Consider the following 15,408-nt stretch of genomic DNA (forward strand, 5'->3'; position numbering starts at 1 on the left):
AAATGGCCTTGATTGGGTAAAATTTGAAAGCATAGTAAAAAGGGCATTTTGGTCATTTAGGGGTAAAATGAATTAAAAGACAAATTTTAAACTCCAAATGTGTCCCTTTCTTCTTGCTACAACAGAATGTACCAAGAGCAGCCATAGTAGGGTTTGGCCAAGCTTCCAAGCTTAATAGTAAGTGATTCTGAGCTCTGTTTTAAATGTTCTATGTATTTTTGAAATCCCGATAACATGATCTACTCGTTTCTACCATATTTTAAGCTAGGATTTATGTTTAAAAATTTACCCATGAATGATATTCATGTATTTTGATGTTTAATGGTAGAATATGAAGCTTGAAATTGTGTTAAACAACTTTTTCTAAGCAATTTTACGTGAAAACGAGTAAAACGGTATAATCGGTAAAAATACCTAATGTTCATAAGTACATGTTAGAGTGAGAATTTGATGTTGCCATAGAAGGGAAAAATGATCAGAATGTCATAAAACATAAGAAAATAGGAAGAAGTTTAATTTCCGAACCTTGGGGAAAAAGTGAAAATATGCAAAAGTTTAGGGGTCAAAATGAAAATTTGTAAAAATATGATTTTTAGACCCATATGAATAGTGTGACTAATTAGTAGGCTAAATGTGATATTATAGATCAAGGAAATCGATATTTGAGCTTAAATCGGGAAAATACAAGGTTATGGACTAGAACGGTAAATTGCTATTTCTGGATCCGAGGTAAGTTTGTACGTAAATAATTTATAGATTCTTTTTATTTTATTATAATTTGTTATCATATGAAATGTGTTTGCCTATAAATGATTATTTGTTGTAAATTGCAAATTGCAAAAGGACTATGAATAAATTGTAACATGTTGGAAAGTGAGGAATTTCCCGGTTGAGCCTTCGGAATAGAAACGATACGAATCATCTATTGTGAGGTCACGTGTGTAGTACTAAGTGCAGGCTACTATGCGTACCCGATAACTTCGATAACGTGTGTAGTACTAAGTGCAAGCTACTACGTGTACCAGATAATTGGTCGCATATGTAGTACTAAGTGCAGGCTACTATGCGTACCAGATAGCTTTGGCTACAAGTGTGAAAATATGTGCAGGCAACTGAGTATCAGTTATTATTCCGAAAAGTTCAATGGGAAAATCGATTAAGTAAAAATACATCTGAACATGATTATATGATGAATAAGTGCAGGTATATTTTAAGGAAATTTTGAGCAATATGCTCGATATTTGAGTGAACTTCGATAAGACAAAATGGATTAAGTGAAATTATGTAAGAGTGAATTTTAGTAGTAAAATAGTGTTGGATAGTAGCAGTTATGTGACTTTGAAAATTCACAAAAAATTGTGTAAGTTGAATTAAATTTCAAATAAATTATGGAATTAAATATTAATGAGTCTATTTTCATGCAAAAGAAACAGGGGGAGCAACAGAGTTGTATATTATGTGATATTCTAATTTTTGTGAGACAGTGTTAGAATGAATTCGAGATAACCTATTCTGACTTGGAAAAATTGTTAAAAATTGTAGAAAAATAATTATGGGTTATAATTTATATTCTTAGAATTTATAGAAATAAACAGAAACATTATCCGAGTCTCGTTCTATGAGATAAATAAATTTTAGTGAAGAAAGGTCGAAGCTGTCAAATAGCGAAACAGTGGAGATTTTGAATAATAAACTGTACTTATTGGCTGGACCAAAAAATTCTAAAAATTTTATGGTAGAAATATATATGAGTCTAATTTTTGGAAAAATTTACGGATCTTAATTTGGAGTTCCGTAACTCCAGATATAAATGATTCAGTGACTGTGACTCAAGAAAGCAACTTAACCAGAACATGTGTAAATTTACAATTGGGTTAGTTTTACTATGGAAAGCATTTAATAAATTGCTCATTATTATTTCATGCGAGCTTACTAAGCGTAAAGCTTACCCCCTCCTTTCCATTTCTTTTAGTGTTTTTAGGTTAGCTCAGGGTTGGAGATCGTCGGAGGCAGCATCACACTATCAAGCCAACACCTTGACAGTATAAACACATATGCTAGAATTATCAAGTGAGTGGCGTGTATAGGGACTTAGTTTTATAACATGTGTTATTATAATTTGGCCAAATATATTGGTCTTTAGTGAGCTAATGATTCTGACTTATAAATCTAGCTATTTATGTTATGTTTGATATTGGTGATGTGCATATGCTTGTTTGCCATGCATGGTTGGTAATATGTTATGTGTTGTTGTGAATGTTTAAGTCCGTTAACACCTCAAACCCTGTCCTGACGTTGGATACGGGTGAAGGGTGTTACATACACGCCCGTGTGAAAACTACTGCACCAATTTTGTGAAAAGCTCATTTTAAAACCCGATTTTACCTATTTTAATAGCCAATTAAACCCGATTTAACTATTATTAATTAACATATATATACATACATCTTCAATTGAATTTATTAACATCAATTGAGCCTCAATTAAATAGAATCGGGAAATTAATTTTATGCATAACAAACACTGAATAAATTAAACAAGTGACGTACCTTAGTCTTTAGTAAACCACTATATAGAAGCTTCAATTAAACATTCGTTAGTATAAATTCCATGCCTTATACACTGTGTAATCAAGCAACAATACACCGTAAATTATTTAACAATTAACCTCAATGTAACACCCCTAACCCTTGTCCGTTGCCAGAATAGGGTTACGGAGCATTACCTAAATTTACATATCAAATACATATAATTTTATATCATTACACATTCAAATTAGAAATCAATCATAATCAATCATATTGTCCCTTATATGAGCCCTAGAGGCCCAAAATATACAATAAAAACGAGTCGGCACTAAACTGGAAACTCAGGGAAATTTTCGCAAAACATCAAAATTTTTCCTAAGTGCAAGGGACATACGCCCGTGTGGCCAGGCCGTGTGGCTCACACGATCAAGAGGCACGCCCATGTCTTAGGCCGTATGGGATTCGAGTTAGGAGCACACGGCCGTGTCCCAGCCCGTGTCCAAATTTGGGTGCTCTCTGACTTGGGTCACACAGCCAAGCCACACGCCTGTGTGCTAGGCCGTGTGAGCATACTAATTTTCATTTACTAAGGTGCAGGGATCACACAGCTAAGCCACACAACCGTGTGCTAGGCCGTGTGAAAATTTCTGAGCATTTTGTTTCTTAATTTTTAAGATGCAAGGGACACACGACCAATTCACATGCCCGTGGGCTAGGTCGTGTATCACACACAGCCGAGACACATGCTCGTGTCTCTGCCTGTGTGAACAAAAATAGGCCATTTCCAAGGCCATTTTTCTTACCCTATTTGTCTTTCACCTAAACACATCAATTTTCACACTTACAAGTCATAACAAGACCCTTAATCCAAGCCAAAATCAAGCTTCATACATCACATATGTTCGAATATCCAAGCTTTCCAAAATAACCATACACACCTATATGCATATTTTACCAATTTAGATATCTTAACTCATTCATCAACATGCCTATAAACTATCCTTCATTCAACTACACCAAACATATAACAAGCATGATAAAACCACTTATTTACATATACATCAAAATATGTCCAACAACAAGTCATACAAATGGCTAATTTCAACCAAACACTTATATGCCAACATTGGCCCATTTTAGCTTATACATACCATTATAACTAAAATCTAGTTTGTTACATATACCAAATTGAGCTGATGGATAGTGTGAGATATCTCTGCCAATGCTTCCAACCCAACAAGCTTCTAAAGTACCATAAAACAAAAGAAATGAAACAGAGTAAATATTTAATGCTTAGTTAGTTCATATAACGTAGAATTTAACTTACCATTCATTTACATATAAGATAAGCATACAAAATACATCCAAAGAAATTTGGCCAATAGCCTATACACATATCCTCATCAAACATGTTAGTTATATATTTCACATGAATATCAAGAAACTTATATGAGCTCATTAAATACCAAATTTTCAAGTTCATAAACTTTCCATGTCATGTATTCATATACATGTACAATTCATATCCATGATAATTTATTTCGAATTCATATTGTTTCCTATCAGAACTTTGCCGGTTGAATCATTTAAAATATATCGATAGATACACGGGTAATACACACGAAGTGCAAAAATTTGAAATCTGTCAATTCATATTCAGGAATGCTCTTACGAGCACATAAACGGCAAGCTCTTTCGAGCCATTAATCAGAAAGCTCATGTAAGCCATGTAACAAGAAACTCTAAAGAGACATTAACGGGAAGCTCATATGAGCGAATATCAGGAAGGTTCAAGCAAGCCAATATTGGGAAGCACTAGGGAGCCAAATAATCGAGAAGCTCATGAAAGAGACTTTAAAGGGGAAGCTCCGAAGAGCCATATATCGGGACGCTCATAAGAGTTACGGTGTGTCCACAACATATGAAGGATCACAACCGATCGGGATACTCCGAAGAGCTAATAACGGGAAGCTCGGAAGAACCATATAATGGAAAGCTCATGAGAGCTAATAACGGGACGCTCTTTTGAGCTATGGTGTATCTGCAACACATGCAGGATTACAACCAATTCCAAAACCCTGGGTCCATCGAATTTCATTTATTCAAAGGGGACTTAGTATTTGACGGTTATTGTCGGATATGTAATTACTTTCATATAAATGGAAATTTACAAAATTCACATACATAACATTCAATTCAATTTAAAACATACAAATATACAATTTAGTTACACGAACTTACCTTGACAAGTGTCCGTGTATGTAAAATCCACTAATCCGACATTTTTTCTTTTCCTCGATCTATCTCCTTATTTTATCTTTCTAGATCTATACGAATAAATTTAACATCAATTTAATACATTTCATATTCAATTCAGTCCAATTCACATCTTAGGAAAAATTACCATTTTGCCCCTATACTTTTAATTAATTCCAATTTCATCCCTAGGCTCGAAAAATGAAATTCATGCAATTTAATCCTTATTCCAAGCCTAGCCATTTTTTACATATAACAAAATTCACTTTACAAAAGTTGTTTTATCTATCAAGAACCTTTTATCTACCATAAAACTTCATAATTAAACTAAATTCATCCATGGAAAAACCCTATTACTTTGATAACCTTACAAATTAATCCCTGAGATAGCTATATTAAGCTATTACGATCTCGAAAATAAGAAAAATACTAAAAACGAGACAAGAAAAGATACCTAATTGAGCCAAATAAGTTGGCTTGAGCTTAGGCTTTCATGGCTAGGGTTTCCATGTTTTTAATTTGGGAAAGATGATGAAATTAGATGATATTTTGTTATTTAATCATTTATCATCTTTTATTATTTTTTACTTTCCAATTTAGTCCTTTTCTTTAATAAATTTTCCAATAATGAATCATCATATTTATCTACTAGCTCTTTTTAATGGTCTGTTTTCCATATAAGGACCTTCAATTTTGAATTCCATAGCTATTTGATACCTATAGCTACTAGAACTCAACTTTTGCATATTATGCAATTTGGTCCTCTCTATCAAATTACACATGTAACCAATAAAATTTCTCTATGAAATTTTCATATGATATTCCAATCATAAAGCAGACCATGAAATAATATTAAAATAAATTTCTTCAAGACTCAGATTTATGATCTCGAAACTACTATTCCAACTTCACTGAAAATGGGTTGTTACAACTCTCCCCGTTAAAGAATTTTCGTCCTCGAAAATCATACTAGTAAAAAGGTTCGGATATTGCTTTCTTATTGTTTCCTCAAGTTCTCAGATAGCTTCTTCTATATTGTGTCATTACTAGAGTACTTTTACTATAGCTACCTTTTAATTTCTCAATTCTTTCGTCTCATGTGCCAGAATTTTAATTGGTTCCTCACTATAAGCCATATCAGGCTAAATCTCAATCTCTGTTGGAGAAATAACATGTGAAGGACCTGACTAATATCATCGTAACATAGACATGTGAAAAACATTGTAGATCTTTTCTAGTTCTGGTGGTAAAGCCAATCGGTATGCAACAGGTCTGATTCTTTCAGTGATTTCATATGGCACGATAAATCGTTGACTCAATTTTCCTTTACGACCAAACCGAAGAACTTTCTTCCAAGACGATACTTTCAAGAATACCTTATCACCAACTTGGAATTCTATTTCCTTACGTTTAAGATCTGCATAGGATTTCTGACAATCAGAGACTGCTTTCAAGCTATCCTGAATCACTTTCACTTTTTCTTCGATTCCACGAATCAGACCAACTCCATATATCTTTTTCTCACTGAGCTCTATCCAATACAATGGAGTTCTACATTTACGACCATACAGAGCTTCATACGGTGCCATTTTAATGCTTGACTGATAACTGTTATTATATGTGAATTCGACTAAAGGCAAATATTTTTCCCAATTGCCTTCGAATTCCAAAATACAACACCGAAGCATATCTTCAAGGATCTGAATTACACGCTCTGATTGACCATCACTCTGAGGATGGAATGTAGTACTAAGATGTAATTGTGTACCCAAAGCTTCTTGTAACTTATTCTAGAATCAGGATGTGCACCGTGGATCTCTATCTGAAATATGGAAACTGGCCCTCCATGTAGCCTGACAATCTCAGAAACATATAATTCTGCTAATCTATCCAGGGAGAAATCCATACGTACCGGAATGAAATGTGCAGAATTTGTCAAACAATCAACAATTACCCAAATGGCATCTTTCTTCTTAGGAGATAGGGGTAATCCTGACACAAAGTCCATAGTAACTTTTTCCCATTTCCACTTCAGTATCGTAACTAGCTGTACCAGTCCTGAAGGTACCTAATGTTCAACTTTAACTCACTGACATATCAAAAATCTAGATACGAATTCTGAAATATCACGTTTCATTCCCAACCACCAATACATCTTTTTCATATTATTGTACATTTTATTACTCCCTGGATGAACATACATAATACCGTTATGAGCTTCGTGCAAAATTTTCTGTACAAGCTCAGAATTCTTTGGTAGATAGACCCTACCTCAAAATAATAGAAAACCATTGGGTCCAATCTAAAATTCTGAATTAGAAGTAGTTTCACACTGAACCCGTTTAGCTTGTAATTCATCATCATTTTTTTGGGCTTCGCAAATCTACTATAGAAATGTCAATTTAACTTTTAACTCAGCTAAAATTGAGCTATCATCTGCCAACGGCAATCGGGTATTCATTGCTCGCAAAGCAAATAGAAACTTTCTACTCAGAGCATCAGCAACCACATTTGCTTTTCCTGGATGATAATCGATAACCAGATCATTATCTTTCAACAAATCAAGCCACCTGTGCTGTCTCAAATTTAAATCCTTTTATGACATCAGATACTTTAAACTTTTATGTCGGTGAATATATGACACTTTTTACCAAACAAATAGTGTCACCAAATTTTCAGTGCAAAAATAATAGTTGCTAATTCTTAATCATGTATCGAGTAATTCTTTTCATGTGGTTTTAGCTATCTAAAAGCATAGGCTAGTACTTTACCTTCTTGCATCAGAACAAAGCATAAACCATTCAATGATGCATCACTATAAATCATAAATTCCTTACTCGATTCAGGCTGGACTAAAACTGGTGCTTTAGTCAACAGGGCTTTCAACCAGTTAAAACTTTCATGACATTTTTCGGTCCATTCAAATTTCACATCTTTTTACAATAACTATGTCATTGGCAAAGCTATCATCGAGAATCCTTTTACAAATCTCTAGTAGTAACTAGCTAATCCCAGAAAACTTCTGACTTCAGACATATTTTTCGGTGGTTTCCAGTTAACAATTGCTGAAATTTTATTCGGGTCAACTCTAATGCCTTCAGCAGATACTATATGTCTAAGAAAACCAACTTCCTAAAGCCAAAATTCACTTTTGCTAAATTTAGCATTCAATTATTTCTCACGCAGAGTTTGCAGAACAATTCTTAAATGATCAGCATGTTCCTTTTCATCTCGAGAATATACTAGAATATCATCAATGAATACCACTACAAATCTATCCAAATACGGTCTAAAAATTCTATTCATCAAATCCATAAAAACTGCAGGGGCATTAGTTAAGCCAAACGGCATCACATGAAATTCATAATGCCCGTACCTGGTTCTGAAAGCTATTTTTAGTACATCCGAGTCTTTTACTCGTAACTAATAATGGCCGAAACGGAGATTAATCTTTGAAAATACTGTAGCACCTTTCAATTGATAAAACAAGTCATCAATTCGAGGCATTGGATACTTGTTCTTAATTGTAACTTTGTTGAGCTGTCTATAATCAATGCACAGTCTCAACGATCCATCCTTCTTCTTAAAAAACAGAACCAGTGCACCCCAAGGAGAAGAGCTAGGTCGAGCAAAACCTCTGCCAGTCAATTCTTACAACTGTGCTTTCAACTCTTTTAATTCTATAGGGGTCATCCTGTAAGGCGCTATAGATATCAGTGTTGTCCCCAGAACAAGATCTATAGAAAATTCAACTTCTCTGACTGGAAATAATCTAGGTAACTCCTCCAGAAATACACGTAAGTAAGGTAAGCATTATAACCCTTTCTGACATATTTCTGTGCTAATATGGATGATATCATATTAAACAACCCATCAAATTTATCTGATTCAATATAGAGCATTTCACCATTCTGACGTTTCAACACAATATGCTTTTGTTTACAGTTTACCACGGCATCATACTGAGTTAACTAGTCCAGACCCAGAATCACATCAAACTCATCAAATGGTAATAACATCAAGTCAGTTGAGAAACAGTAACCTCGTACCATTAACGAACAATTCTTGCAAATTTTATCCACCATCACATACTGGCCTAGGGGTTTGATACTTTAACCATGAATTCAGTGAAGTCGATCGACAAATTTTTATTAGACACTAAATTCATTCAGATGTATGAATAAGTTGAACCGGGACTAATTAAAGCAGTTATATTAGTATTAAGAAGAGAAAAAGTATCAGTAATAACATCAGGTGCAAAGGTATCCTCCCGTGCGCGAATATCATAAGTTCTGACTAGTGCTCTTGCTTTAGATCTGACGGTTGAATCTTTTATCATACCCCGACAACCACTCACATTGCCGAAATTTCGAGGTGGTCTACCTCTTGTTGCAGGGTTACTCAGCCTGGAAGTTTGAACTGTATCTTGTTCAGGCTTTTTCGAGCAGTCTCTAAGATAATGGTCAAAAGAACAACATCTAAAACATGCTCCGCTTTTCATGTGGCACTCTCCAAAATGCAACTTATTACAGTGTTTGCATCTGGGTTTAGTACTTCTAACACTGCCCGCACTTGCTACAAATGTAGCCTGAGATTTTGAAATGGAATGTTGAATACCTTTGTCTTTCCTAAAATATCCCCCAGAGGTAGTGGAGTAGTCATGATATCTCTTTAATTTCTTCGAGGCCAATTGTTGTGACTTTCTCGAAAATCTTTTACTTGAAGTTCGGGCTTTCATTTCAACTTTCTCTTTTCTTTACTCAATTATTCAGCTTTATGAGCTCGACCGACCAGTACAACAAATTCTTTCAATTCCAGGATCCCAACTAGTAATCTTATGTCTTTTTTTAAACCTTTTTCAAACTGCTTACACATGGTGATTTCAGTCGGGATACATTTTCTAGCGTACTTACTCAGTCGGAAAAATTCCCTTTCTTATTCAGATACTGTCATATGCCCCTATTTGAGCTCCAAAAATTCTTTCCTTTTTTGATCAAGGAATTTCTGACCGATATACTTCTTTTTAAATTCAGTTTGGAAATACTCCCATGTAACCCTTTCCTTCAGTACAACAGAAATCAGTGTATTCCACCACTAGTAGGCCCAATCTTTTAATAGGGATTCAACATATTTCAAACATTCAACAGGTGTACAAGACAATTCATCCAGAACCCTGATAATGTTTTATAGCCAAAATTCAGCCCTTTCTAGATCATCTTTGATGGTAGCTTTGAATTCTTCTGCCTCATATATATGGATTTTATCTACAGGAGGCTTACCAATTCTAACAAGTTCTATACCTTAAGGTATTTCAGGAACCGATTGAGAGACAAGAGGGTGTGGAGGTTATTGTACAGCCAGATTTGTTCTTACAAATTCTGTAAACATTCATTCATCATTTGGAAGAAGACTCCATGGCTCTTATATACAGGCCTTCTACTACTTGAGGCTGCTCTTTGAATTCAAGCTTGAGCATCGCTCTCAGCTTTTTCGCATTCAGCTCAGATGGATGAGATTACTATATGAAAAACATATTTTAAAATGGTCAAGAGATATCACACTATCACAGGTTATATAATGGCATGTATAGCTAGACTCGTACTTGTTATGTTAATTTGAGAATTGGCTAAACCTAGCTCTGATACCAATAAATGTAACACCTCTAACACTTATCCATCGCTGGAATAGGGTTACGGAGCATTACCTGAATTTACATATCAAATACAGATAATTTTATATCATTACTCATTCATATCAGAAATCAACCATAGTCAACCATATTGTCCCTTATATGAGCCATCGAGGCCCAAAATATACAATAGAGATGAGTCAGGACTAAACCAAAAACTTAAAGAATTTTTCGCAAAATTTCAAAATTTTTCCTAGGTGCAAGGGACACACGCACATATGGCCAAGTCATGTGGCTCACATGGTCAAGAGACACGCCCGTGTCTTATCCCATGTGGGCATTTGAATTAGAGGCACACAGCCGTGTACCAACCCGTGTCCAAATTTGGGTGCTCTCTGACTTGGGTCACACGGCCAAGCCACACGCCCTTGTGCTAGGCCGTGTGAGCATATTGACTTGCATTTTCTAAGGTGCGGCCAAGCCACATGCCCGTGTACTAGGCAGTTTGAAAATTTTTGAGCATTCTGTTTCTCAATTTTTAAGATGCAAGGGACACACGGCCAACTCATGTACCCGTGGGCTAGGCCATGTGTCACATACAGCCGAGACACATGCCCGTGTCTCTACCTATGTGGACGAAAATTGGTCATTTTTAAGGCCACTTTTCTCACCCAATTTGTCTTTCACCTAAACACATCAATTTGCACACTTACAAGTCATAACAAGACCCTCAATCCAAGCCAAAATCATTCTTCATACATCACATATGTTCGAATACCCAAGCTTTCCAAAATAACCATACACACCTATATGCATATTTTACCAATTTAGCTATCTTAACTCATTCATCAACATACCTATAAACTATCCTTCATTCAACTACACTAAACATACAACAAGCATGATAAAACCACATGTTTACATATACATCAAAATATGTCCAACAACAAGCCATACCAATGGCTAATTTCAACCAAACATTTATATGCCAACATTGGCCCATTTTAGCTTATACATATCATTATAACTAAAAATTAGTTTGTTACATATACCGAGCTAAGTTGATGGATAGTGTGAGATATCTCCGCCAATGCTTCCAACCCAATGAGCTTTCGAAGTACCATAAAACAGAGATAATGAAATAGAGTAAGCATTTAATGCTTAGTAAGTTCGTATAACATAGAATTTAACTTACCATTCATTTACACATAAGGTAAGCATACAAAATACATCCAAAGCAATTTGGCCAATACCCTATACACATATCCTCGTCAAATATGTTAGTCATATATTTCACATGAATATTAAGAAACTTATATGAGCTCATTGTAACACTCGGGTTTGTGCAAGTGTACACAGTCGTTATCAAGTAATAAGTAAGTATCGAGTTATTGTCTCCACGAGGATTGTATTTGTGCTAAGTCACTTAATTTATAAAAGTGTATTAACAATTTGATAAATAAAAACAATATAATTAAGAAGTGATGAAAAATTAAGTATATGAAACTAAATGTAATGATTCCTAATGCAATTTATCCTAAGTATGCAAACTATATGAATGAGATAGCTTTTAGCAGAATTAACACAATAAGCAACAATTATAACATAAATAAGTTATGACAATTACTTTAATTAAACTCAAATTACTATCAACATGCTTATCAATATTCGGAAAAACATTCCATAGCAACTCGATCTTTCATGAGTTTGGAAACCACATTAGGTCCTTTCGGAATCCTTTACTTAGTAAATACGCATTTTACTGATCCTTATTTACTAAGGGTTTCTTAGTATTCGTGCGAGGTAACAGGGACGTGTTAGGTTCGAAATAGTTTAATCACACAAATCTAAAAACTATACAGATAACAGAGCCTGGTTAGGGATGTTATGCAACCTGCAATTTAATCGAGTTAGGATTTAAATTGAGCATGCACATTTCAATTATGTGTCCATTAGCCGTCGTCTGGTTAGGATCGCTTAGCTAATTCAGGTGCATTTCAATTACATATGAATGAAATACAGACTTGATTTTAATTGAAAACATGATCAATTGAGGCACAAATATTATAAGCATGAATCAAATAATTATTATTAAATCAAAGCAATCATCCTAGCTTAAATAAAATTAAGCTATCATTGTTGTAAACAAGAACAAAGAACACATAGTAAACTTTCTTGAATTAAATTAAAGTAAGAAAGATTAAACCCAATTTAGAGTGGCTGCCACCCAAGACTCTGACTGATGAGGGCTCCTTCTTTCCTTCACTTTACTCCTTCGCTGATGGCTCTCCGAGATGGCCGAACAAGGGTTCTTTAAGAGGCTAATTTGCTCAAAATATTTATGCAAAGATGATGACAGGCGTGAGGGCTAAGAGATTTGAGAGAGGAGAGAATGATGAATGAGTGACGGATGAATGAAGGATGAGGGATGAGGGATGATTGAAAAAGTGAGAAAGGGGCTCTTATTTATAGGTGAGGCATGGGAGCTAATTTGCTAAAAATAGGAGTGTCCATCTTTCAAAACTCCTTCCAAGGGTGGCTGGCCATGAATTGAGGAAATGTGGCTAATTTTGCTTGATTCTTGGTCAATTTGAGTGCCACAACAACTCAAGACTAAGACTCGATCATCAGCAGATCTTCAGGCAATTATCTTATTTCTTCAACTCTTCAAGAACCTTGTGTAATTAAAACAAAATATGGCTTATGAACCTCCATATTCAGCTGAATTTTGGGTTGACTTGGCCCTCCATTTGGACGGTTTTGTAATCAAATTAAAGCTCTTAGACCTGTCCAAAAATAAATCAATAAGTTAGAGGACCAAAGAATTAAATTTTGCCACCTTAATTAAATTAATTAAAACCCAAATTATTAATGAAATATTTTAAAATGAATTATTAAATATAATTTTATATTTTATTATTTATTTAATCATGCATAGCTCACTTTATGTCATAAAAATATAATATGGTCAATTTAATATAAAATAAGCCATTTTATGGATGAAAACTATACAATAAAGCATAAAATCCCATTTTAATAATTTCTATGTCCTGTTTTCATATTTTTACATATTTCATTAATTTATTAAACAATTACTTGATTTTAACAACAAATTTAAGTAAAAAGGTGATAATTTATATAGAAAAATTCCTATATATTTTTCAGTTTACACTCATTAAATACCAAATGTTCATGTTCATAAACTTTCCATGTCATGTATTCATATACATGTACAATTCATATCCATGATAATTCATTTCGAATTCATATTGTTTCATATCAGAACTTTGCCCATTGAATCATTTAAAATATATCGATGGATACACAGGTAGTACATACGATGTGCACAAATTTGAAATCCGTCAATTCATATTCGGGAATGCTCTTACGAGCACATAAACGGGAAGCTCTTTCGAGCCATTAATCGGGAAGCTCATGTGAGCCATGTAACAGGAAACTTCGGAGAGCCATTAACGGGAAGCTCATACGAGCCAATATCAGGAAGGTCCAAGCAAGTCAATATTGGAAAGCTCCGGGGAGCCAATTAATCGGGAAGCTCATGAAGGAGCCTTTAAATGGGAAGCCTCGAAGAGCCATATATCGGAATGCTCATAAGAGCTGCAGCATGTCCACAACATATATAGGATCAGAACCGATCAGGATGCTCCGAAGAGCTAATAACGGGAAGCTCGCAAGAACCATATAGCAGGAAGCTCATGAGAGATAATAACAGGATGCTCTTTCGAGCTGTGGTGTATCCGTAACACATGTAGGATTACAACCAATTCCGGAACCTTGTATCCATCGAATTTCATTTATTCAAACATGACTTAATATTTGACGGTCATTGTCAGATATGTAATTACTTTCATATACATGGAATTTTGAAAAATTCACATGCATAACATTCAATTCAATTTAAAACATACAAATATACAATTTAGTTACACGAACTTACCTCGACAAGTGTTCACGTATGTAAAATCCACTAATCTAACACTTTTTTTTCCTCGATCTAACTCCTTATTTGATATTTCTGGATCTATACGAATAAATTTAACATCAATTTAATACATTTCATATTCAATTCAACCCAATTCACATCTTAGGCAAAATTACCATTTTGCCCCTATACTTTTAATTAATTCCAATTCGTCCTTAGGCTCGGAAAATGAAATTCATGCAATTTAATCCTTACTCCAAGCATAGTCGATTTTTACATATAACATTACCAGCCCATGTATTTCAAAAAATTTATAATTTTTCCATAAATTTTCCATCTTTACAATTTAGTCCCTAAATCACAATTTCATCAAAATTCACTTTACAAAAGTTGTTTATCTATCAACAGCCTTTCATTTTCTACCATAAAACTTCATAATTTAATTATATTCATACATATAAAAATGCTATTACTTTGATAACCTTACAAATTAATCCCTGAGATAGCTATATTAAGCTATTACGATCTCGGAAATATGAAAATTACTAAAAACGGGACAAGAAAACATACCTAATTGAGCCAAATAAGTTGGCTTGAGCTTAGGCTTCCATGGATAGGGTTTCCATGTTTTTAATTTGGGAAAGATGGTGAAATTAGATGATATTTTTTATTTAATCATTTATCATCTTTTATTATTTTTTACTTTCGAATTTAGTCCTTTTTTGTAATAAATTTTCCAATAATGAATCATCATATTTATCTACTAGCTCTTTTTAATGGTCTATTTTCCATATAAGGACCTCCAATTTTGAATTCCATAGCTATTTGATACTTATAGCTACTAGAACTCAACTTTTGCATATTATGCAATTTGGTCCTCTCCATCAAATTAGACATGTAACCAATAAAACTTCTCTACAAAATTTTAATATGATATTCCAATCATAATGTAGACCATGAAATAATATTAAAATAAATTTTTTCTAGACTCAGATTTGTGGCCTCAAAACCGCTGTTTCAATTTTACTGAAAACGGGCTGTTACACTCAAAC

This window comes from Gossypium hirsutum, chromosome A11, assembly GCF_007990345.1.
Source record: "Gossypium hirsutum isolate 1008001.06 chromosome A11, Gossypium_hirsutum_v2.1, whole genome shotgun sequence".
NCBI classification, from domain to species: Eukaryota; Viridiplantae; Streptophyta; class Magnoliopsida; order Malvales; family Malvaceae; genus Gossypium; species Gossypium hirsutum.